This window comes from Macaca nemestrina, chromosome X (assembly GCF_043159975.1).
Source record: "Macaca nemestrina isolate mMacNem1 chromosome X, mMacNem.hap1, whole genome shotgun sequence".
Lineage (NCBI taxonomy): Eukaryota > Metazoa > Chordata > Mammalia > Primates > Cercopithecidae > Macaca > Macaca nemestrina.
The window spans coordinates 151,445,723-151,469,943 of record NC_092145.1 but is presented as its reverse complement, the minus strand read 5'-3'; the positions used below and the strand labels follow the sequence as shown (position 1 = coordinate 151,469,943).

The following is a 24,221-nucleotide window of genomic DNA, read 5'->3' as shown; positions in this document are numbered from 1 at the left end:
CTCCTGGGCTCAAGTGATCCTGCTGCCTGGGCCTCTCAAATTGCTGGAATTACAGGCATGAACCACCACGCCCAGCCAGGGGAAGCAACAGCAAAGGTGAGATTTAACAGGTTGACACAAGCAAACAGAGCACGCGAAAAGCATTGTAGGCAGGAGGAAACAAGTATATGTAATTCCTGAGAGAAGATGGAGAAAGGTTCCCAGCCTCAGAGGGTAAAGGGATTCAGGAAAAACGTCCTGTGAGGCCATTTTGTCATGTCCCACGTGGACTGCACCCACCAAGAAGTGAGGGAAAAAGCAGGCACTGCCCTCAAAATCAGAGAATCCTGCAGAACCTGATGACACACTCTGAGCTTTAAAAGCAAGTGTATCTTGGGTCCCACCCCCAGCAACGTAAATTTGATTCATTGTCCTGGGATGGGGCCTGGGCTTTGGGGATTTTTTTTTTTTTTTTTGCTCTTGTTGCCCAGGCTGGAGTGCAATGGCGCGATCTCGGCTCACTGCAACCCCTGCTTCCCGGGTTCAAACAATTCTCCTGCCTTAGCCTCCTGAGTAGCTGGGATTACAGGCATGCGCCACCACACCTGACTAATTTTTTTTTTTTTTGGTATTTTTAGTAGAGACAGGTTTCACCGTGTTGGTCAGACTGGTCTCGAACTCCTGACCTCAGGTGATCTGCCTGCCTCGGCCTCCCAAAGTGCTGGGATTACAGGCATGAGCCACTGCACCTGGCTGGGCTTTTGGGATTTTTAATCCCAACACTTTGGGAGGCAGAGATGGATGGATCGGTTGAACCCAACAGTTCAAGACCAGCCTGGTCAACATGGTGGCACTCCATCTCTACAAAAAATACAAAAATTAGCCTGGTGCAGTGGCACAGGCCTGTAGCCCCAGCTACCCAGGAGGTGAGGTTGCAGTGAGTCGAGATCGTGCCACTGCCTGGACAACAGAGCGAGACTCTGTCTCAAAAAAAATAAAAATAAATAAAGCCGTGGTTCTCAAACTTCAGCATGCATCAGTAGCACCTGGAGGGCTTGTTACAATATGAATGGTGGGGACCCACTCCAAGAATTCCTGATTCTGGAGGTGTGAGGTGGGGCTCAATAATGTACAGTTCTAACAGTTTCTCAGGTGCTGCTAGGGCTGCTGATCCCAGGACCACACTGTGAGAGCCATTCAAAGAATCGAGGCCGGAGATGTTTGAGAAAGATCCAGCTGTAGGAGTCATGGGGCAGGGCCTACAGGTAGATAAAAGGTGATAATTCTGGGAAACTTGCAGGATTAGGGGTAAGGAGGGCAGGGTCAGGGAAGAATTCAATATGGCGCTAGAGGGTAGGCATCCCTGGAGTGTGTATACCCTAGCAACTGGAAGCCATTCTTGGTAGGGCAAGGTGGCTCATGTCTGTCATCCCAGTGCTTTGGGGGGCTGAGGCGGGAGGATTGCTCAAGCCCAGGAGTTTGAGGCTGCAGTGAGTTATGATTGCACCCTGCCCTCCAGTTTCAGTGACAGGAAGGAAGGAAGGGAGGGAAGAAGAGGAAGGGAAGACAGGAGGGGTGGGTCATTTTTGCCAGAAGTCCAAGCAAGTAGCCAGGAACAGAGACACCCTTCTGAAAGAAGATCCATCCCTGGGCTGTGTCCCCATCCCTGGAGGCCAGAGACAAGCCTGTCCCTGAGAGACAAGGACAAAGAGAACCCTGCATGGATCCAGTCATTGGGCAGGGGCAGAAGAAGGGGACAAGGCATCAGGAAGAAGGAGAGGCAGAGTTGGTAGAATCCCACTGGCAGGCAGATGTTGGGGCCAGCAGGAAAGGAGCTGTAAAGTTTGGAGTCCCCAAAACTCATTGAGGGGAAGTCCAATCACCATCCATTGAGACTTTGATTAGGGGCTCAGGAGTCGGTATAATTAATCCATGTGCCTCTCCTCTTCCAGTCTAGGTGGTCTAGATTTGATAACACTGCTGGGGGAGAGGATGCAAAGGGGGCAATGTGGAGGTGAAAGCGATGTGGTGGGAGGAATCTGGAAAGAGTGTGTGGGCAGAATGCTAATACAGCCCAAAGGTGCTCACCCCCGGTATACATGCCTCATATAATCCCCTCCACTTGAGTGTGGGCAGGACCCGTGAACATTATGGGATGCCATTCCCATCATTAGAGGACTGATTGGTTGTGTTTGAGTCAACCAAACGGGAGATTATCCTGGGTGAATCTGACCTAATCATGTGAGCCCTTAAAAAACACAGAGACTCTTCCGCTGGCTTCAGAGATGAAGCAAACAGCCATGGTGTGAACTGCCTGTGGAAAGGAACAGCCTCTAGGAGTGGAGGGGTCGCAGCCCTTCAACCACAAAAAACTGAATTCTGCCAAAATTTGATGAGCTGGAAAAAGAACTCCAAGCCTGGGATGAGATCTCAGACCCAACTGACACCTTGATTTCATCCTGGTGAACCCTGAGCAGAGGATCTGGTTGTGCTGTGCCCAGAATTCTGACCAAGGTAAAGTATAAGATAGTAAATGTGTGAAGCTTCTAAGTTCATATATAATATATATTATATATCATAGTCATATGTATACGATTTATTATTCGTTAAAAGGAATTGGCTTATGTGATTATAGAGGCTGAGAAATCCCAAGAACTACAGTTGGCAAGATGGACACCCAGGAGAGCCAACAGTGTAAGTTCCAGGTGAGTCCAAAGTCCTGAGAACCAGGAGAACCATTGGCGTTAAGTTCCAGTTGGAAAGTCAGCAGGGTGCTGATGTTTCAGCTCAATTCCTAAGGCAGGAAGACTGATGTCAGCTCAAGCAGTCAGGCAGCAGGAGCTCCCTCTTACTCAGCCTTTGTGTTCTATTTAAGGCTTCAACTGATTGGACAAGGCCCACCTGTACTGGGAGGGTAATCTGCTTCACTCAGTGTACAATGCAAATGTGATCTCATCCAAAATCACCCTCGCACACACCCAGAACGTCTGACAAAATGTCTGGGCACTCTGTGGCTCAGTCAAATGGACAAATAACATTAACTGTCACACCAGTCCACCAAGGAAAACTTCCTCAGTCTGTCACCATTTTAATATATTTTTACAAACTTTTATTTATTTATTTATTTATTTATTTATTTATTTATTTTGAGATGGAGTTTCACTCTTGTTGCCCAGGCTGGAGTGTAATCAGACTATAACGAGTGCAGTAACAGGTGGGCAGAGGGGCCTGGGGGCTCTCAGAGCAGGGACCCTGCCCCTCCTGGGAATAAGGAGCTGCTGTGCTTCCCCGATCTCAGGGAGCGCAGGAGGCCCCAGAAGTCTGGGGTTGGAATTCAGGTGCCTGAAAACCTTGCAGTGAACTTCATAACTCTTAAAATAAAACAGCCACCTCATTATGCTAGAAAGTACTATTAAAGGCCTTCCTCCAGGACATTGAGTTCTCTTTGGCCAATCATCGCTTCATTGAAGTCACACAAATAACTACAAAGTGTCTGGGTGTGGTAGCTCATGCCTGTAATCCCAGCACTTTGTGGGGTGGAGGCAGGCAGATGGTTTGCGGCCAGGAGTATCTGGCCTTCAGTAACCTTCAACTGATTGGACAAGGCCTACTCACAATAGAGAGGGCAATCTGCTTCACTCACTCTACAGTGCAAATGTGAATCTAATCCAAGATCACCCTCTAGGCTGGGCGCAGTGGCTCATGCCTATAATCCCAGCACTTTGGGAGGCTGAGATGGGAGGATCCCTTGAGACTAGGAGTTCAAGATTAGCCTGGGCAACATGGTCTACAAAAATTAGCCAGGAGTGGTAGTGCATGCCTGTGGTTCCAGTTACTCAGGAGACTGAGATGGGAGAATCACTTGAGCCCAGGAGGTCGAGGCTGCAGTAAGCTCTGATCACACCACTGCACTCCAGCCTCTGAGTGACAGAGTGAGATCCTGTCTCAAAAAAACCAAAAAAGCCCCCAAAAAACTACAAAAGGAGTGTGACCCAACTGTTCTTTTCATGCTAGCAATTTTTTTCGGGGATGGGGGTATGCCAAAACTTTATTGAAAAAAAAGTGCAATGAGATTTGTCAGCAGCTTAAAAGAAAGAGGAAACTTAGATACCTCCCCTCAAGCACAGGACCAAAGGCAGACTGGACTCTTTCTGGATATTGTAGTCAGACAGTGTGTGTCCATCTTCCACATGCTAGCAATTTTTAAAAGTTTGTAAAAGGCTGGGCGCGGTGGCTCACACCTGTAATCCCAGCACTTTGGGAGGCCGAGGTGGGCGGATCGCCTGAGGTCGGGAGTTCGAGACCAGCCTGACCAACATGGAGAAACCCTGTCGCTACCAAAAACACAAAATTAGCCGGGTGTGGTGGTGCATGCCTGTAATCCCAGCTACTCAGGAGGCTGAGGCAGGAGAATCACTTGAACCTGGGAGGCGGAGGTTGCAGGGGGCTGAATCATGCCACTGCACTCCAGCCTGGCAACAGAGCGAGACTCTGTCTCAAAAAAAAAAAAAAGAAATGCGGATACTTGGGTCTCCCTCACACCTGCTGAATCAGAAGCTCAATGATTGGGGCCCAGCCACCTGGGTTCCATAACCCCTCCGGAAGGTTCTGATGTGTGTGCAAGGCGGAGAGTTACTGCTCTAGCCTAATGGTTTGTATTTTGGGGCAATCAGCCCCTTCATAATTCCCAGGTCTCTTCCCCCCAATTTTTTGGTAGTTGTTTTATTCCGTATTTTGCACTGAATTCTGCAAAGTCATATAAGTAATGTTGTGCCTGCTCACATTTGTACTAATTGAGATCCATGTTTCAGTGAATCATCATAGCTTCAATGTGTTGAGCAAACACTGTATACCAAGCCTAGTATTGAATACAGAAATTATCTTGCCCTCAAATCCATCCTGTGAGAGAGGTAATGCTAGCCCCAGTTCTCAGAGGCAGAATCCGAACACAGCTGTTTAAGTGATGTGTGTATGTTCCCACAGCAGGTCATGCTACACTTGCAACTCAAAATCACCCTCACACAAACCCAGAACGTCTGACCAAATGTCTGGGCACCCCGTGGCCTAGTCAAGTGGATAAATAACATTAACCATCACACCAATCCATCAAGGGAAAGCATCCTCAGTCTGTCACCATTTTAATACATTTTTACAAACTTTTAAAAATTGCTAGGAGGTGGAAGATGGACACACCCTGTCTGATTACAATATCCAGAAAGAGTCCAGTCTGCCTTTGGTCCTATGCTTGAGGGGAGGTATCTAAGTTTCCTCTTTCTTTTAAACTGTTGACAAATCTCATTGAACTTTGTTTTCAATAAAGTTGTGGCATTCCCCCCGCCCCCCAACAAAAAATTGCTAGCATGAAAGAACAGTTAGGACACATTCCCTTTGTATTTTTGGGAGGGGTTGTTTGTTTGTTTGAGACAGGATCTTACTCTCTTACCCAGGCTGGAGTGTCTTGCTTCAAAGTTGGTGTTTGTGACCCCAGACTAAATAGTCTTGGAACCTTAGACTCTGTCTTACAACAGGCACGAATCTCTTAGGGCATGCAAATATTTTGCAACAAAAAGCAGCTTGATGGAGCTAGCACAAAGTGCCACCAGTCAAGGTTGGAAGAGCAACAAATGGGTTCTTCTTGCTGAATTGTTTAACCACGAAATGTGTTTGTCCCGCAAGCTTATTTGCAAAGCGTACTCTTTTGTTCTGGGGGAAGACCCACGCCTCTTTAAGGAACAGAGCAGACCATGCCAAAAGCACTTCAAGGCCTTCCTTATCCGTGTCAATCTGGCACCCTGTGAAAGCTGCAGGGCCTTTCTACTTAGCTGCAAGTTCCCTGCTCCATCCAGCTGGCCCTGGAATCGGCTTTCTCCGTCTGCCTTCGTGTCACCCTCTCCCACCTGAACTCCCTCCCCAGAGCCTTCCAAGCCCAGCCTTCTCTTCCACTCTAGCCTCCATAGCATTTCAGGCACCCATTGACCATCTCTCTGACATTGGGTGTGGCACCATGATCATGTTTGGGGGTCCCTAAGCAAACCCTGACACATACATGGGCCATTCTGCCTCCTGCCTCCTAGTCCTCACTGAGACATTGTCACCCAATGCCTGAGCACTATGAAAATTGAGGGAAAGGGGAAGAACTGCATCCTCCTCCCCCTCAGAGGTCTCCACTAGGGACTGGCTGATTTCTTTAGGGCCTTAAAACATTCCCATTTGTGGCCGGGCGCGGTGGCTCACGCCTGTAATCCCAGCACTTTGGGAGGCCGAGGCGGGCAGATCACAAGGTCAGGAGATCGAGACTACGGTGAAACCCCGTCTCTACTAAAAATACAAAAAATTAGCCGGGCGCGGTTGTGGGCGCCTGTAGTCCCAGCTACTCGGGAGGCTGAGGCAGGAGAATGGCGTGAACCCGGGAGGCGGAGCTTGCAGTGAGCCGAGATCGCGCCACTGCACTCCAGCCTGGGCGACAGAGCGAGACTCCGTCTCAAAAAAAAAAAAAAAAAAAAAAAAAAATTCCCATTTGCAGAATGACCCTAATAAAATGGAGAAGTAAAGCTATAAATCCTTACCGTATTATTTTCAGAGCAAGAAAGATGGTTACAGATGGGCGGGAGATGGGTAGCGATGGACGAAATCAGTCGATGGATAGTAAGAATAGGTCCTGTAGAAATAAAACACAAGCATTTGTGTATTAATTACTGTATTAAGTCTGTTTAGACTGCTATGACAAAGTAGCATAGACGGGGTGGCTTAAACAACATCGATTTATTATCTGACAGTCCTGGAGGCTGGAAGTCCAAGATCAAGGTGTGGGCAGTGCTGGTTCCTACTGGGACCTCTCCTTGGCCTGTAGATGCTATCTTCTCCCTGCATCCTCACATGGTCATCCCTCTATGTGTGTCTGTGTCCTCATCTACTCTTCTTATAAGAATTCTAGTCATATTGGTTTAGGGCCCACCCTAGTGATTTCATTTTATCTTAATTGCCTCTTTGGAGATCCTATTTCCAAATACATTCACATTCTGAAGTACCAGGGCTTAGGGCTTCAACATATGCATTTGTGGGGGGAGCAAAATTCAGTCCTTAACACTTGCCCATTGCTGAGTAACAAACTGCCACAAACGCAGTGGCTTAAAACAACACACATTTGTTATCTCAGAATCTCCATGGGTTGGGAATTTGAGCTCAGCTTAACTGTGCCTTCTGCTCAGGGTTTCACAAGGCTGTAGTCAATGTGTCAGCAGAACTGCATTCTCATCTAGAGGCTTGGATGGAAAAGAATCCACCATCAAGATCCCTCAGGCTGGGTGTGGTGACTCATGCCTGTAATCCCAACACTTTGGGAGGCTGAGGCAGGAGGATCCCTGGAGCCCATGAGTTTGAGACCAGCCTGGGCAACATAGTGAGACCCCCATCCCTAGAAAAAATTTAAAACTTTGAAAAATTAGCCAGGTATGGTGATGTGCACCTGTAATCCAAGCTACTCTGGAGGCTAAGGTGGGAGGATCACTTGGGCCCTGGAGGTTGAGGCTGCAGTAAGCTGTGATTGCACCACTGTACTCCTGCTTGGATAACAGAGTGAGACTCTGTCTCCAAAAAAAAAAAAAAAAATGGTTTCATGACTCAGAGCACTGGCTTCTTGCAGGCTGCTGGCTGGGGGGCTGTCCTGGGGAGGCTGCCCTTGGTTCCTTGCCACATGGCTGCTTGCTTCTTCAAGAGTGTGCATCAGGGAACCTTGTCATTGGAGTGGCATCCCATCTCCTCTGCCATATTCTCCTGGTTAGAAGCAAAACAGGCCAGGCATGGTGGCTCGCACCTGTAATCCCAGCACTTTGGGAGGCCAAGGTAGGTGGATCACTTGAGGTCAGGAGTTCGAGACCAGCCTGGCCAACATGGTGAAACCCTGTCTCTACTAAAAATGCAAAAAAATTAGCCAAGCGTGGTGGCACACGCCTTTAGTCCCAGCTACTTGGGAGGCTGAGGCAGGAGAATCTCTTGAACCCAGGAGGCAGAGGCTGCAGTGAGCAGAGATCACTCCACTGCACTCCAGCCTGGGTGAGACAGAGTGAGACTCTGTCAAAAAAAAAAAAAAAAAAAGAAGCAGCAGCAGCAGCAGCAGCAGCAAAACATAGGTCCTACCCACACTTAAGAGGCCAGAAGGCCAGAATCCCACAAAAGAACAAGGATCATGAAGACCCCCCTGCCCCCCGCCCTGCTGAAAGCAAAGTTTGTTCCACACACTTTGCGGGTAGGAGAAATGAGAGAAAAAATAGTCATAGAAAGCCAGCAGCACAGGGTAAATTTTACCCCTTCACAAGTTTGCTTGAGGTTGGGCCACATTCACTCACCCATCCCCAAGGTTATCTGTTGAGACCATCCACCCCAACAACCTGGAGCAGTCACTGTTTTGCAAGAGCTTTAGATGAAGACCGAAATGAAACAAGATCAAGGGAAAGATTGGTTTTAAGTATCACTTACTCATCTTCCTCCACCTGCAATTTTCAGCCCCAAAATAACTTGGAGGAAGAAAAAAAAAAAAAAAATCTTGGGTTATTTACATTTGCTCTCTATTTTTAACCACTCTTCTGTTTAAAACATTTAATATCTTCTAAAGCCCCATTAGAGCCTATTTAACCTGTAGCAAGATATCGTATTTATTTTTGCAGCTATTTTCATCTGCTTAGGGAACTTTTTGTTTTCATCTGAGCTTTCAGAAGGAAGTTAAGCAAGGTCAACAGGCCTGGCTGACTTGTCAAGTGGTTGTGCTGGGTTCTTAATCATAAAATGGAGCTAAATTCAGAGCAACTTATCATGCAACTCTTTTTATGTGGCTCAGTTTTTCCATTACTTGAAGTTCCCAAACATTAATAAACCTAAATGCACTATTTTTGGTGGGAATGAATGCATTATGCTTTTCAGAGTTGATGTTTTTTACGTAACTAAATCATGTTGGCAAGAGGGAGGCGAAACCACCCTTTGTAGGGCATATATCAGTTGGATTTTTTCCTACTAATCTGGAGCTGTTGAAGCAGGGAATGGGGGAGGAGGAAGAGAGGGGAATTCGGCACAGGGAAAATACACCCACAGATTCTGTTCACCATTTTTACTTGATATTTTTTGTGCTACAGGTTGCTTTTGCAACCACTAAGCAAACATTTTCAAGAGGCTTTAATGAAAAAGCTGTGTTTGGAAGAAAGCAAAATGACTCTACAAGACTCTAACAGAAAATACACTTGTAATTCTTTGAGCTGTAGTTAGGATAAACATTTGATCCTAGAGACAATCTAGTCACGTGAAACCAAAAGCCTGTAATCCCAACTACTAGGGAGGCTGAGGCAGGAGTATCACTTGAACCCGGGAGGCAGAGGTTGCAGTGAGCCGAGATTGTGCCACTGCACTCCAGCTTGGGCGAGAGAGCAAGACTCCGTTTCAAAAATAAGTAAATAAATAAATAAATAAAATAAAATAAAGACAAAAATCCAATCTAGCCCAAGGCCAGTGTAGTAGACACTGCAACGGAATATAAAATGAGTGATTGAAACTCAACAAGAACCATTCAGGAGACCCATGAGCTGGAATATTCTGTTTTACCCTCTTCCTTCTCTTCCCCACCCCACCACACCTTTGCCCTCCAAGGGTTATTTTTGCTGCACGTTACTTTATTCCTTTTCAACCAGCTTTGGCACAAAAATGTAGTGTTTAAGTGTTTAATATTACATTATTCACATTTCCCTCTTGATGTGTTCTAATTCCACCCTTCAATGTTGGACAAAGACATACAAATTGTATTTCTACACTTTGATCTTGCTTGACAGGTTCTTGTAGCTAACAGCCACTGACCAGAATTTCTGTAGATGGTAGAATCTATAGATCGATACAGCTTTTGATATGTTCCTAATCTGGTATTGCTTATCCTTTTTCTTTTTTTTTGTTTTTTTTTTTTGTTTTTGTTTTGTTTTTGTTTTTGTTTTTTTTGTTTTTTTGAGACGGAGTCTCGCTCTGTTGCCCAGGCTGGAGTGCAGTGGCGCGATCTCGGCTCACTGCAAGCTCCGCCTCCTGGGTTTACGCCATTCTCCTGCCTCAGCCTCCTGAGTAGCTGGGACTACAGGCGCCCGCCACCGCGCCCGGCTAATTTTTTGTATTTTTTTTAGTAGAGACGTGGTTTCACCGTGGTCTCGATCTCCTGACCTTGTGATCCACCCGCCTCGGCCTCCCAAAGTGCTGGGATTACAGGCGTGAGCCACCGCGCCCGGCCTGCTTATCCTTTTTCTATGAGCTAAGCTGTTATCATTTACTGCCTCTATGAAGGAAGAAAACAGTTATTTGCCCAATGAAGCCTAAGCAATCAACATCCTGGTTTCAATATAGATGGCTGAGGAATCAATGCTGGGAAATATGTGAGGAGACTGAACCTACACTAATATGTATATTTGCAGTAGGTTGATTGCAGGTGTTTCTTTTTGCTACTTCTGAAATAAAAACTTGGCCAAACATCAAGTAGAAGGGTCTTTTGTGCTTCTGCAGTCCCGTGGGGAAATGGTTTCTGGTTACTTTTTCATGTATTAAATTAATCTTATTTTGAAAAAAGTTTTACAAAAGCTTTTCCTGTGTTTTTAGTTGAGATGAAATTCACATAACGAAATTAGCCACTTTAATGTGTTCAATTCAGTGGCATTTAGCACATTTACAGACTTGTGCAACTTTCACTTCTGTCTAGAGCCAAAACATTTTCACCAGCCTCCCCAAAAGCCCCATACCCATTCAATAGTCACTCCCCATCCCATCACCTTCTTCCAGCACCTGGTAACCACTAATCTACTTTCTGTCTCTATGGATTTACCTATTCTGGATATTTCATATAAACGAAATCATGTGATATGTGATCTTTTGTGTCTGGCTTCTTTCACTCAGCATAATGTTTTTGAGGTTCTTCCACATTGTAGCATGTGTCAGTAATTCATTGAATTTATTTTTAAATGAAAGTAATATTCAAGGACACTTTCCTGTGTTCAACTAATTATTGATCACCTGTGTGCAAGGCACTGTACTATACATAGCAGGATGTAAAGGTTGGCATTCTCTGTGAAATAATTGTAGGACACAAGCATATGAGTCTCCCGCCCACAGCACCACACTCCCACGCTTCAGTCTCTGACAAAACTACTAGAGGTGGTTGGTTCCCAAAGTAGCCAATTCCTTGTGACTCACAGGCTTTTCCACCCTCCCTTCTCCCCTTCTTAGACAAGATCCGTTTCCCCCAAGACCACACAAGCCATTTTAGAATTGTCATTTGAACTCATGATATGTCAATGAACAGAAAGCATAGCACTGTGACTGTCATAAAGAAGAGTCGGCCCTCAGGAGAGGCCCAGCTTGCAGGGTAGAAATGCAAAATGCAGACAGCAATGGGAACTGATGACACAGACTACATGGCTTCCTCCGGTACAGAGGGTGGCCCCCAAGGCTCAGGGCTGTGAAAGGCCCCGGAGGCCTCACAGAAGCAGTGAGACTTGGAGGAAGGGGGGGCCGGGGGGGGCAGGCTTGGAGAGGCAGGGTGATGGCCTTCATGGACAAAGGGAATATTTGAACAAAGACTTGGCCGCGAGAATACACGTGGGATTTTTAAAAGACGAGACACAGGCCATTTTGTTTAGAAATATTTGTTTGGAAACGAACATGCGGTGATGTCAACATTGGCTCACTTGAAAGGGAAGGAAACGGGAAAATAACATCCCACTTTCCTTCAGCCCCCGCCCACAACCCCCGCCTTGTACCTGATCTTCTCCAGCCCAGGAGCAACCATAGTAGACCACTGAGACGTCTCCCCGCGTCTTTCCATCATATCTTTCTTCCCAGCCCGCCCTAACGGAACCCAGGTAGTTCCTTCAACGGGTCCCATGCGGCGGGGGACCGAGGGGGAGGGGGACCTAACTCTGGGCATTCTGTCGCTCCGTAGTATGGTTCCCATCATGCCCCTCTCCCAAGGTCCTGTCAGGGCCCCTCTCTCAGCGCAGTTTTCCATTATGCCCCTCTCCCAAGGGAGTTTCCCACCATGGCCGCGTCCCAAAACAGTTTCCAGTGGGCCAGGAGCGGTGGCTCACGCCTGTAATTCCAGCACTTTGGGAGGCTGACGGGGGCGGATCATGAGGTCAGAAGATGGAGACCATCCTGGCTAACACGGTGAAACCCCATCTCTACTAAAAATACAAAAAAAAAAAAAAAAAAAAAAAAAAAAAAATTTAGCTGGGCGTGGTGGTGCATGCTTGTAATCCGAGCTTCTCTGGAGGCTGAGGCAGGAGAATGGCGAACCCGGAAGGCGGAGCTTGCAGTGAGCCGAGATCGCGCCACTGCACTCTAGCCTGGGCAACAGAGCTAGACACCATCTCAAAAAATAAAAATGAAAACAAACAACAAAGGCCGGGCGCGGTGGCTCAAGCCTGTAATCCCAGCACTTTGGGAGGCCGAGACGGGCGGATCACGAGGTCAGGAGATCGAGACCATCCTGGCTAACCCGGTGAAACCCCGTCTCTACTAAAAAATACAAAAAACTAGCCGGGCGAGGTGGCGGGCGCCTGTAGTCCCAGCTACTCGGGAGGCTGAGGCAGGAGAATGGCGTAAACCCGGGAGGCGGAGCTTGCAGTGAGCTGAGATCCGCCACTGCACTCCAGTTTGGGAGACAGAGCGAGACTCCGTCTCAAAAAAAAAAAAAAAAAAAGAAAACAACAAAAAACAAAAAAACACAGTTTCCAGTCGTGCCCCCTTCCCAAGGAAGTTTACCGTCATGTCTCTCTTCCTTGCCCCTCCCCACTCTTCCTTCCTTCCTTTATTTATTTATTTATTTAAGACAGAGTCTTGCTCTGTCGCCCAGGCTGGAGTGCATTGGGGAGAATATGGCTCACTGCAGTTTCAGTCTCCGAGTTCAAGCGATCCTCCCACTTCAGCCTCCCTAGTAGCTGGGACGACAGGGCATGCCACCACGCCCGGCTAATTTTTGTAGTTTTTGTAGAGACGGGATTTCACTGTGTCGGCCAGGCTGGTCTGGAACTCCTGGGCTCAAGTGATCTGCCCACCTCGGCCTCCCAAAGTGCTGGGATTTACAGGGTGAACCATGGCGCCGGACCCCTCCCCACTCTTCAAAACCCTCCGCTCCAGCTCTGAAGCAGAGCTCCTCCCTCCTTTGTATCCTCACTTACTGTATCATACTTTTGGAATAACTACTCAACCAATCAAAGAAAGGACATTTTTCCCCACCCAGGTATACCTTGGGCATCACAAATGATGCGGGGACATCATGGACCTTACAACTCAGGCAGAATGAGATGTAAAGTGAAAGCTTCAGCTGGGATATAAGGCAGGATGTGCTAAGTTCCCTATGGTTGGTAGAGGCCCCAAGCGCTCCCCGATATTCAGAAAAGACAGGAATAGCTGGGCGCCACTGGAAAAGCAGGCGGGAAGTGAAGTAGGTAGGGAGGAGCAGATTGTTACAGATGCATGAGCCACCCGCGAGAACAAAGACGCACCACGGTTAAAGCTGGCTAAAGGCAGAGGCGATTCAGAGACTGTCAGAAGAAGCCAGTTATGGTGAAAGAGGTCCTTAGCAGGGGCAGTGGAGCTGGAAGGAAAGGGCAAGTGATAACGGGTGGCAAAGGCAGGAGGAGCTGGACGGGAAGCTTGTGGGGACTTGTTGGGGCTGGTGGGGAGAAGTAGTTACAGAAGGTTTCAAGGCTAAGGTTCGGGTAACTTGGAGAAGGTTGTCTATCTGACAAAAGTTGGAAATTCAGTAACAGGGACAGAGTTTCCTTGTTGGGTGAAGGGTGAGATCTGGGCCAGATCATCACTGGGAGTCCACAGATACAGCCCCAAGCCCCAGGGTTAGAGTCGCACTCCTTCCATAGAGGAAAAGGAGACAGCAACAGGACGCACAGAAGAATCGTAACCTGCTACTAGGCATGACGTGGGACCACCGTCACATTTGTTTATGGAACACTTAGCTCTTTAGGGTTCCCAGGGACTAAAGTGTGTGCCTCAAAACACACCCTAACGGCTGGGTGCGGTAGCTCACGCCTGTAATCCCAGCACTTTGGGAGGCCGAGGCGGGCAGATTACGAGATCAGAAGATGGACAACATCCTAGCTAACATGGTGAAACCCCGTGTCTACTAAAAATACAAAAAATTAACCGGGCGTGGTGGCACGCGCCTGTAGTCCCAGCTTGGGAGGCTGAGGCAGGAGAATCACTTGAACGGGGGAGGCAGAGGTTGCAGTGAGCCTAGATGGCGCCAATGCACTCCAGCCTGGGCGACAGAGCAAGACTGTCTCAAAAAAAAAAAAAAAAAAAAAAGACACCTTAAGATGCTGCCTGTTTCTCTAAACAGGCTAAATGACGCATTAGCTTCAGCCGAATCATTCTCACTAGTGGAAATGGTGACCTCCTTCTAGTGACCCACCCTGTGTGCAGAGCTGCGTGGCTTCTCAGCAAGGCCACAGCCTCTCGGCATCCTCAGTGGCCGTGGCAGTGGGAACAAAGATGTGAGCGCTGGTGTCCTTGGTCCTCCCTGCCTACTCTCTCCAACCCGATGGCCAGAAAGGGTCTCATACCTGCTTTGGTTTTTGGAGAAGGCCAGGGACTGAGTAAGTGCTGGTAGTTATGGTGAAAGAGGTCCTGAGCATGCGCAGTGGGGTTGGAAGGAAAGGGCAGGTGATAATGGGTGGCAAAGGCAGGAGGAGCTGGACGGGAAGCTTGTGGGGACTTGTTGGGGTTGGTGGGGAGGAGAAGTAGTTACAGAAGGTTTCAAGGCTAAGGTTTGGGTAACTTGGAGAAGGTTGCCGTGAGCACATGTCAGACATTCCCCACTATAATCTCCCAGAAATCTAGTCGGCAGATGAAAGCAGGTGAAAGGAAAGGAAGTGATAGAAAGAGTTCCTGCCAGAGAACAGGTGTGTGCTGTTTTGAGTTTTCCAGGCCCGCACTGCAATGGAGATTGTGGAATTTGCAGGCCTCAACCTGTTGGTGAACATGGTTTCTTCAATTATCCTCAGTAATTTATGGTGGAATATCATGAAGTCACACTGGATGTGCCTTTCAAAATTAGATGGTTTTCTCCTTTCATTTTAATATTTCTGTATTTCATTGAATAAAATTATAAATAGAGCAATTTCAAAAAGAAAGGAATACAGAATAGCAAACTTTTAGAACACACACTAGGCAAAGTCCAAACTTAGAAAAATAGATATGTAAATCCTTGTCAGATGATTAACCTTCACCCCAAACACACACCCTCATTTCTACTATTTATCACTCACAACTTTTATGAGAGTTAAGAGTTTCTCCTAAGACTCAAGGATCATTTCTATAGTTTATTACTAGAGAAGTTTCTCTGGATGTGTAGAGCACCATAAAATGGAAGGAAAAAGAAAAAAGAATAAAAACTTGAAAAAAAAAAAAAAAAAAAGGGCTTGTCTCCTAAGAGATTATAAGTTTCTAGAAGATAAGGCTGTGTCTTTTATTTTTTCCCCCACAAATCCATAAAATGTACTCAGTGAATGTTTGTTTGATCAGAATTAAATTTATATTACTAAAAGGGTTTTTGTTTTCAGCTTGTTTATTTTTGCTAGAGGAGCCACTAAGTTGCTATTTTAAGAATAGCTTTGAATCATTACTTAGGAAGTCAGAATTGTGTTAAATGAAGTAGTACCTAAAAACTTCCAGATCCATTAGAAATTATAACTAATGCAATTTGAAAAGAGTTGGATCATTCATTTTATACAAGTCTCTATTTTCAATGACTTTAGTATAAATGAACCCTAACAAAAATGTTTACCTATTTTTTTATTAACTTATCCAATGGCGTTTCCCCTCTAAAATATTTTACATGGCAAATAAAATATACAACTTTGGGCCGGGCACTGTGGCTCATGCCTGTAATCCCAGCACTTTGAGAGGCCGAGGCGGGCGGATCACCCGAGGTCAGGAGTTCGAGACCAGCCTGGCCAACATGGGGAAACCCTGTCTCTACTAAAAATACAAAAAAATTAGCTAGGCATGATGGCGGGCACCTGTAATCCCAACTACTCGGAGGGCTGAAGCAGAAGAATCGCTTAAACTCAGGAGGCAGAGGTTTCAGTGAGCTGAGATTGCGCCATTGCATTCTAGCCTGGGTAACAAGACCGAAATTCCATCTCAAAAAACCAAAAAACAAAAAGCAAAACAAAACAAAAAAAACCTTTATGCTTGTAACTACATTTCTGTCATATTTATATAACTTCTGAAATTTGTGCATAGGTTCTGGCAAAATTGTTTTTTTTAATACCAAGTGAACTTATAGTTAAAAGAATAGAAAGTATTTAAACCTGAATGATTTCTGACGTTGTAGCAGAAGGATTTCCCAAAGAAGGAAAAAAAGCCCTTACCTTCTCCTTATCTGCAGTCTCTTTCACAAATACATAATTTAATGAGGATTGTGTAAGTTTACCTTGTATATTTTTTAGCTACATTAGTTTTACATATAATATCTAATGCAATTTGCTCACGCAAGTGGGAAGGTACTATTATTAGTAGTATTCCTTCCTTATTTACAAACAGCTTGGAATTTAGAAGGATGAAGTTGCATAATTTGCTCCATCCACACAGCTACTAAGTGGCAAAGCCAGGTGTCTGGATTCCAACATTCACGGTCTGGTCCAGTGTAAAACATTTAAACTTGGATCCCTTACAAGTCTATAAGTGCTTTATTGAGTATGCTTAAGTAGAAAAATAATTCCTGAAAACTCAGTTCAAAATTAAATCCTTGGAGCTTACACAGTAAAATTCAACATTCACTTTTGTGGGCCAAGAACTCCTGCTTAGGTGCCCTGGAACAGGAACCCCAGTGCCTTGCTGACAAATGGTTCTCACAGAACACAAATGGCCCTTAGTGATGCTAGAACCAATTGTATCACTTGTGTGTATCTTTGTGTGTATCTGAGAAACACAAGGCAGTTCTCCAATCCTGATAGACCAGTCGAGATTCAACCAGAGAACTGGAACCAGTAGAAGATACATGCTAGGAGATTTATTGCAAGGAATTGGCTTATGTCATTGGGTGGGGCTGGGCAGGCAGGCCTGAAGTTTGTAGGGAAGACAGTTAAGAAGGTGGACTGGAACGCTCTTGGGCACTGGCTGTCCACAGGGGGAATTTATTCTTCTTTAGGGAAGCCTCAGTCTTGCTATAGAGGCCTTTCACCTGATTATCCAAGATAATCTTTCCCTCGGCTTAAAGTCAACTGATTATGGACCTTATTTACATCTCAAAACAGCCTGGAAGCAACACTTAGATTAGTGTTTGTAGTGGGTTGGGTTGTGTATCCTTAAAAGGATAAATTCAAGTTCTAACCCCTGGTACCTATGAATGGGGCTTTATTTGTAAATGAGGTCTTTGCGGATGTGATCAACTTGAATCAAGGCTATACTGAATTAAGGGGGGTGGTAAATCTCTTAACTGGACAATGTGTGTCTTTGTTAGAGAAAGAAGAGGGAGATTTGGACACACACACACACACACACACACACACACACACACACACGGAGGGAGAAGGCCATGTGAAGATGGCGGCAGAGATTGGAGTGATGCAGCTACTAAGCAAGGAACACCAAGGACTGCCAGCTGCCATCCGGAGCTGGAGGAGATAGGGAAGGATCCTCCTCCCCTAGAGCCTTCAGAGGGAACATAGCCCTGCCAACACCTTGACTTCAGACTTCTGGCCTTCAGAAATCTGACAGAATAAATTTGCGTTGTTTTAAGCCATCTAGTTTGTGGTTCCCTGTTTGAGCAGCCCTAGAGAATGAAAACGGTATTTGATGGAATAACTGAGGGCTGTGGCCTAGGCAATGGACACATCAAAAGACCATCACCCCTCCATTCCCTTCTCTTCTCCTTTCCCTTTCTTTCCCGTTCCCTTCCATCCCCTTCCCTTCCATCTCCTCCCCTTACATCCCCTCCCCTTCCTTCCATCTCAACCCTCTTCACATCCACTGAGCTCATATTCTGGTTGGGGGAACAGACAATTAAAACTAATGAGCAAGCCAGGTGCAGTGGCTAATGGCTATAATCCCAGCACTTTGGGAGGCTGAGGCAGGAAGATCGCTTGAGGCCTGGAGATCAAAACAAGCCTGGGCAACATGGCAAACCCCATCTTTACAAGAAAAATGCAAAAATTAGCTGGCCATGGTTGCGCTCGTTTGTAAACCCAGCTACACAGGAGGCTGAGGTGGGAAGATGGCTTGAGCCTGGGAGGCCAAGGTCGCAGTGAGCCATGGTCACACCACTGCACTCCAGCCTAGGAGACAGAGCCAGACCCTGTCTCAAGAAACAAAAACAAAAAACTAATGAGCAAATGAACATGAACATGTTAGCCCATGAAAGAAAGACTGGTGAAGAGGGAGGGAGAAGGCACCCATCAGAGCAGAGACCGAAATGCTCCAAGAAGCCTAGGGTCCCTCCTGGAGGAGACGTCCCCACAGAAGCAGCACTGGGTGCAGGTGACAAGAAGAAGCTGCAAACATTCAGGGAACAGCATGAGCATGGTGAGGAGTGGGTGGGCAGGGAAGAAAGAAGAGCAGGGAAAATGGGAGGAGATGGAGTCTTCTACCACTGTTCTTTTGTTGGTTTTATGAGACAGGGTCTTGCTCTGTCACCCAAGCTGGAGTGCAGTGATGCGATCATAACTCACTGCAGCCTTGACCTCCTGGTCTCGAGTGATCCCACCTCAGCTTCCCAAGTAGCTGGGAACAACAGGTGCACCACCACACCCTGATAATTTTTTTTTAATTGTTTTTGTAGAGATGGAGTCTCACTATGTTGCCCAGGATGGTCTTGAACTTCTGGACTCAATAGATCCTCCCACCTCAGCCCCCCAAAGTGCTTGGATTATAGGCATGAGCCACCACACCCAGCTCCTACCACCTGTTGGTTTTTAATTTGCATAGTGACACCTTTTCTCAAAAAAAACGCAATTTTACATGTGTGTACGTATAGAAATTTTGTATGTTTCAAAATAATTATCTATCTATCTATCTTTCTTTCTTTCTTTCTTTTTTTTTTTTTTTTGAGGCGGAGTCTCGCTCTGTCGCCCAGGCTGGAGTGCAGTGGCACGATCTCGGCTCACTGCAAGCTCCGCCTCCCGGGTTCACGCCATTCTCCTGCCTCAGCCTCCCGAGTAGCTGGGACTACAGACGCCCACCACCACGCCCAGCTAAGTTTTTGTATTTTTAGTAGAAACAGGGTTTCACCGTGTTAGCCAAGATGGTCTTGATCTCCTGACCTCGTGATCCGCCCGCCTCGGCCTCCCAAAGTGCTGGGATTACAGGTGTGAGCCACTGTGCCCGGCCTTCAAAATAATTATCTTTCAAATCAGCTGCAGTGGAGCATTCTAATTTTTTAAGCAAACTTGTAAAATGTTAGAATAGTTTTAGTTACAGAAAGATAAGATTGAGAGTTCCTGTGTATAATTCAGTTTCTCCATTGTTAAAGCCTTATGCCGCCATAGTACTTTTGTTACAACTATGAAGCTGATCTTGGTACATAACTAATAACTCAATGCCCAGTTTTTCCATGTATGTCCTTTTTCTGTCCCAGGGCCCCATCCAGGATTGTACACTGCATTAAGTCATTGTGTCACCCTGGGCTCCTCTGGGCTGTGACTGGCTTACCATGCTTCCTTGTCTTTGATGCCCTAGACAGTCTGGAGCAGTGCTGATTGGGTATTTTGTAGAATCTCCTTCATTTTAGGTTTGTATGATGCCTTCTAGTGATTGGACTGGGGTTATGGATGTTTGGACATTCTTAGGTTTTTATTTACAACATTTCATTGCATACCTAATGTTTCAACAAACATTAATTTATCTTAAAAATAGAATCACGTATTTAATGCAGTTATTGTAATGTCTATCTTTGTCCCCTTTACACAAAAATACATAAAACCAGGAGAGAGGCAGCCACCATTTCATATTCTTAGCTCATACGTGAAACCTTTCCATTTTAAACTTCTGGGAAGAACTTTAACATTAAAAATTCAAACCACTTTGAAATTATGTAGTCAACTGAAAAAGTTTATTTTAGTCATCTAAAGGGACCTGTGCAAAGGAAAAACTACCCTTTTAGAAGCATACTTTTTTTTTTTTTTTTTGAGACGGCGTTTCGCTCTTGTTGCCCAGGCTGGAGTGCAATGGCACGAACTCGGCTCACCTCAACCTCCGTCTCCCGGATTCAAGTGATTTTCTCTCCTGCCTCAGCCTCCCGAGTAGCTGGGATTACGGGCATGCACCACCACGCCTGGCTCATTTTGTATTTTTAGTAGAGATGGGGTTTCTCCATGTTGGTCAGGCTGGTCTCAAACTCCTGATCTCAAGTGATCTGCCCGTGTTGGCCTCCCAAAGTGTTGGGATTACAGGCGTGAGCCACCGTGCCCGGCCAGAAGCATACTTATTTTTCTCCCATTCCAGAAAACATTCCTTGCCTGACGCCCTGACCATTGCTGAAACCATTCCTCGAAACATCTCTACCTGCAGGTGTCAACCTGCCCAACACCCACGCAGTTGGATAGCTGTGTGCTGCTGCAGCCTTTTGTGAGTGGGGGGAGTTTTCTTTTAAATAGTTATCTCTGGCCGGGCGTGGTGGCTCATGCTTGTTATCACACATTGGGAGCACATTGGGAGGCCGAGGTGGGTGGATCACTTGAGGTCAGGAGTTCGAGACCAACCTGGCCAACACGGTGAAACTCCATCTCTACTGAAAATACAAAAATTAGCCAGGCATGGTGGCGCATGCCTGTAATCCCAGCTACCTGGGAAGCTGAGGCGCAAGAATCGCTTGAACCTGGAAGATGGTGGTTGCAGTGAGCCGAGATTGCGTCACTGTACCCCAGCCTGGGCGACAGAGCGAGACTCCATCTCAAATAAATAAATAAATAAATAAACAAATAAATAAATAGTTATCTCTAAAAATGTGATCAATTCTCACCATTATATCAGAAGTATACTAAAATGTTCTTTCCTTTCCCTCCCTCCCCTCAGGGACATTTCAAGATCTCTACAAGACCTGTATCTGGACTTATCAAATGGCTGTGCTCTAGTGAAAATAACAAGCCAGAAAGCCTTCCTTACACAGGTACTGGGGAAAAGGTTGGGCTCTAATTCCATGTAGCTTTACTGTGCCTTTCTCAAATTTGCTAAAATTAATGCTTTTAGAGTACAGTTGGCCCTCTGTATCCACGGCTTCCACATGTGTGAATTCAGCCAACTTCAAATCAAAAATATTTGGAAAACAAAATGGATGGTTGCATCTGCACTGAGAATGTACAGACTTTTATTCTTATTATTATTCCCTAAACAATACACTATAACAACTATTTGCACAACGCTTACACTGTATTAGGTATTATAACTAATCTGGAGATTATCTAAATTATACAAGAGGCTGAATGAGGTGGCTCATGCTGTCATCCCAGCACTTTAGGGGAGGCCGAGGCAGGAGGATCACTTGAGGCCAAGAGTTTGAGACCAGCCTGGGAAACATAGCAAGACCCTGTTTCTACAAAAAATACAAAAATTAGCTTGAGTGTGGTGGCGCATACCTGTAGTCCCAACTACTCAGGAGGCTGAGGTGGGAGGATGGCTTGAGCCAGGAGTTCAAGGCTACAGTGACCTATGATTGCAACACTGTACTTCAACCTGGGCAATGGAGCAACACCCTGTCTATCAATATAATATGTCAACATGGCCGGGCACGGTGGCTCACGCCTGTAATCCCAGCACTTTGGGAGGCCTAGGCAGGCAGATCACGAGGTCAGGAGATCGAGACCATCCTGGCTAACACGGTGAAACCCCCCATCTCCACTAAAAATACAAAACTTAGCTGGGCGTGGTGGCATGCACCTGTAATCCCAGCTACCCAGGAGGTTGAGGAAGGAGAATCGCTGGAACCCGGGAGGCAGAAGCTGTAGTGAACTGAGATTGCGCCACTGCACTCCAGCCTGGGTGACAGAGCAAGACTCCGTCTCAAAAAAAAAACAAAAAACATTAATTAACTAAATAAAATAAAAATAAATTATACAGGAAGATGTGCATAGGTTATATGCAAATACTGTGCCATTTTATATCAGGGATGAGCATCCATGGATTTTCGTATCTATAGAGGGTTCTGCAACCAATCCCCTGTGGATACTGAGTGACGACTATACACTTCTATGAGTTTTGACTAACATTGACAGTTGTGCAACCAGCACTGCCATCAAGATACAGAACAGCTCAGTCCCTCAAAAATATTCCCCCATGACCCTTTGTAGTCAACCTTTTCCCCAACCTACTCTCAATCCCAACAATGGAGGATCTTTCTGTCCCAGTAGTTTTGCCTGTTCCAGAATGCCATACAAAACCATGGAATATGGCTGAGTGTAGTGGCGCACATCTGTAATCCCAGCACTTTGGGAGGCTGAGGAGGAAGGATTGCTTGATCTCAGGAGTTCAAGACCAGCTTTGGCAAGATAGCAAGACTCTGTCTCTACAAAACAGAAATGAAACACAAAACCATGGAAGATGTCACCTTTGAATCTGAATTCCTTCACTCAGCCATTTACATTTGAGATTCATCCATGCTGTTGCACAGATCAATAGCTTCCTCCTTTTCAGTGTTCGTGAGTGAACACTGAAAAGTGTATATCCATATAAGGGGATATATCCATATCCATATCCATGTCCCCTTGTATGGATATACTGCAGTTTATTTATCCCTTCACCGGTTGAAGGACACCTGGATCGTTTCCAGGTTTTGGCAAATGTGAGTAAAGATTTCTGCATATGGTTTTTGCAGGAAGTCAAACTTTCACTTCTCTTGGGTGTACATGTAGGAGAGGGATTGTCAGGGTATATTATACATGATGTATGTCCCATCTTATCAAGTGGCTGCTGATTTTGTAAAAGTAATAACATCAAAGAGGCCACTCCTATTGAGTTTCACTTGTGCTTTTCTTAAAGAAATTTATTTTTTTTTTTTTGAGATGGAGTCTCCCTCTGTCACCCAGGCTGGAGTGCGGTGGCGTGATCTCAGCTCACTGCAATCTCTGCCTCCCGGGTTCAAGCGATTCTTCTGCCTCAGCCTCCCAAGTAGCTGGGACTACAGGCATGTGCCACCATGCCCAGCTGATTTTTTGTATTTTTTGTAGAGACAGGGTTTCACCATGTTGGCCGGGCTGGTCTTGAATTCCTGACCTCAGGTGATCCACCTGCCTCGGGGATTTTCTTTGTCAATGTGGTGTGGAGCTTGACTGTGTGGGAGATAATTTTTGTGAAGAAACTGTCTATAAAATCCTCCTGTCTCCCACACTCGTTCTCTACAGCCAGTGTTAAAAGTTAAGCATGAAATGCAGAAGTGTGGTTGGGCGTGGTGGCTCCTGCCTGTAATCCCAGCACTTTGGGAGGCCGAGGTAGGCGGATCACAAGGTCAGGAGTTCGAGACCAACCTGACCAACATGATGAATCCCCGTCTCTACTAAAAATACAAAAATTAGCCAGATGTGGTGGTGTGCGCCCATAATCCCAGCTACTCGGGAGGCTGAAACAGGAGAATCACTTGAACCCGGGAGGCGGAGGTTGCAGTGAGCCGAGATTGTGCCGCTACACTCCAGCCTGGGTGACAGAGACTCTGTCTCAAAAAAAAATAAAATAAAATAAAAAATAAAAAAAAGAAAGAAAAAAAGAAATGCAGAAGTGGAAACAAATGGTGGGGGCAGGGGGGAAGTACATAACTTCTTTTTTTTTTTTTTTTTTTTTTTTTTTTTTTTTTTTTTTGAGACGGAGTCTCACGCTGTTGCCCAGGCTGGAGTGCAGTGGCGCGATCTCGGCTCACTGCAAGCTCCGCCTCCCGGGTTCCCGCCATTCTCCTGCCTCAGCCTCCTGAGTAGCTGGGACTACAGGCGCCCGCCACCGCGCCCGGCTAATTTTTTGTATTTTTAGTAGAGACGGGGTTTCACTGTGGTCTCGATCTCCTGACCTTGTAATCCGCCCGCCTCGGCCTCCCAAAGTGCTGGGATTACAGGCTTGAGCCACCGCGCCCGGCCTGGAAGTACATAACTTCTTTCTTTTCTTTTTTTTTTTTGAGATCGAGTCCGTTCTGTTGCCCAGGCTGGAGTGTAGTGGCACAATCTCTGCTCACTGCACTCACTGCAACCTCCGCCTCCCGGGTTCAAGCGATTCTCTTGTCTCAACCTCCCGAG

At 46.1% G+C, this 24,221-nt stretch overlaps 1 long non-coding RNA gene across 1 annotated transcript; it reads right to left on the bottom strand.

The window, feature by feature from the left end:
* Positions 1–2,658: 2,658 nt before the first annotated feature.
* On the bottom strand, positions 2,659–15,239 carry LOC105478106 (uncharacterized). Its single transcript, XR_985164.2, has 3 exons — positions 14,574–15,239; positions 6,546–6,637; positions 2,659–2,773 (listed from the first exon to the last, which is right to left on the bottom strand). It is a non-coding gene; the product is annotated as an uncharacterized lncRNA (long non-coding RNA).
* Between the last annotated feature and the right edge of the window lie 8,982 nt (positions 15,240–24,221).